At 38.7% G+C, this 1,521-nt stretch overlaps 1 protein-coding gene across 1 annotated transcript in view; it reads left to right on the plus strand.

Annotated features, from left to right (window-relative positions):
* LOC106875618 (uncharacterized) overlaps positions 1 to 1,521 on the plus strand; it is a 24,673-nt gene that overhangs the window by 17,788 nt on the left and 5,364 nt on the right. The window lies entirely within an intron of this gene.

The following is a 1,521-nucleotide window of genomic DNA, read 5'->3' on the forward strand; positions in this document are numbered from 1 at the left end:
TATATATATATATATATATATATATATATATAGTTTCAAAAAAACACAAAAAACAATAACAAAAAACAACAAAGTGAGGACGTGATACGGATAGTGTTATTGGACGCTCGGGAAAGGAAGGATATATATATATATATATATATATATATACATACATACATACAGAGAGAGAGGGGAGAGAGAGAGAAGTATATAGAGAAAGAGATGGAGGGAGAGAAGTCGAGAAAATGGAAGACAGGTACAAAAGTATTAGTGAGAATAGAGACAGACTGAGTGATCAGCGAAAGAGACAGAGAGAGAAAGCAGATACAAATAAACAGGTGTAGAGAGAGAGGGGGGGAGAAGAGTGAGGAGAAATGAGAGAAAAGAGAGAGAGAGAGAGGGGTGGAAGAGAGAGAGAAGGAGACACGAAAGAGTGATATACTTGTAGCATTAATATGGTGTTTGTTTTGTAGGGGGGGGGGTCGTCTGCTTGTGTGAACAGTTTCATCATGAATAAATAAAAAGAAATGATGTGTTTGATTTACTGGCAGCATTTATTAAGAATCAGAGGAGAGAGACTGGGAATGGGAGGTAAACATATATATATAAGAAATAGGTAGAATGGTTAAGGAGTTCGTTTTGCAATCATGATTTCCGGAGTTCGAGCTCATTGAGCGGTACCATTTGCAATCGTCTTCTGTTCACACAAGCAGACGACCTCCCCACACAAAACAAACACCATCTGCATGAGCTCAAGTCGACCGACTCTATCTTTTACTTCTTTCATTCTTTGCACTTTAGAGTGCTTAGTCGAACAAATCGACCCTAGTACTTATTCTTATACATATTCTATCTTTCTCTTTTTTGCTGAACCGTTCAGTCACGGTGACGTGAACAAACTAAACATGGGCGGTCAAGCAGTAGTGGGGGATAAATATAACTTTTACACCTAGTTCCTTGGTGGAGAGGGCTTTAACAGGGTTCTCTCTATTGCAAGGATTCCTCTCTTCCACCTGTCAGTTTTGGTGTCTCTGAAAGAAAATCACAAGCACCGCTCTTCCTCCTTTCACAATCTTATGCAAAACAAATCGAGACTGCATTACACACAATTTCATCATTACCCCAAGTACGAAGGTACTGTTTACTCGCTGTTAGCTAACGTATTTCTATGACAGAGTTTTCCATTTCTCATTGCTGTGTATTTTCTTTGTTTTGTTTTTGTTTTGTTTCGATTTTGTTTAATTTTCTTTTTACATTTATTCCACTTATTGCACCTAAAGGGAGCTTCCACCTAACCGCTCGACTCGCTAGAAATAACAGTCAGTGCACTACTACTACTACTACATCTTAAAACACTATCCACCATTTTGCAGCGTTCGACATGACAATAAAGTGTGTATTGAAAGGAGAATTGGAAAACAAGGATCATGGTCAGTTTTTCTAACACCTACGGTGACTTTTGAGCTCTAAGTGTCTGACATGGTGGGGACGTCAGATAAGGGTGACGACAACGGCAGAGATGATGATGATGATGATGAT

The sequence above is a fragment of the Octopus bimaculoides genome, chromosome 11, assembly GCF_001194135.2.
Source record: "Octopus bimaculoides isolate UCB-OBI-ISO-001 chromosome 11, ASM119413v2, whole genome shotgun sequence".
NCBI classification, from domain to species: domain Eukaryota; kingdom Metazoa; phylum Mollusca; class Cephalopoda; order Octopoda; family Octopodidae; genus Octopus; species Octopus bimaculoides.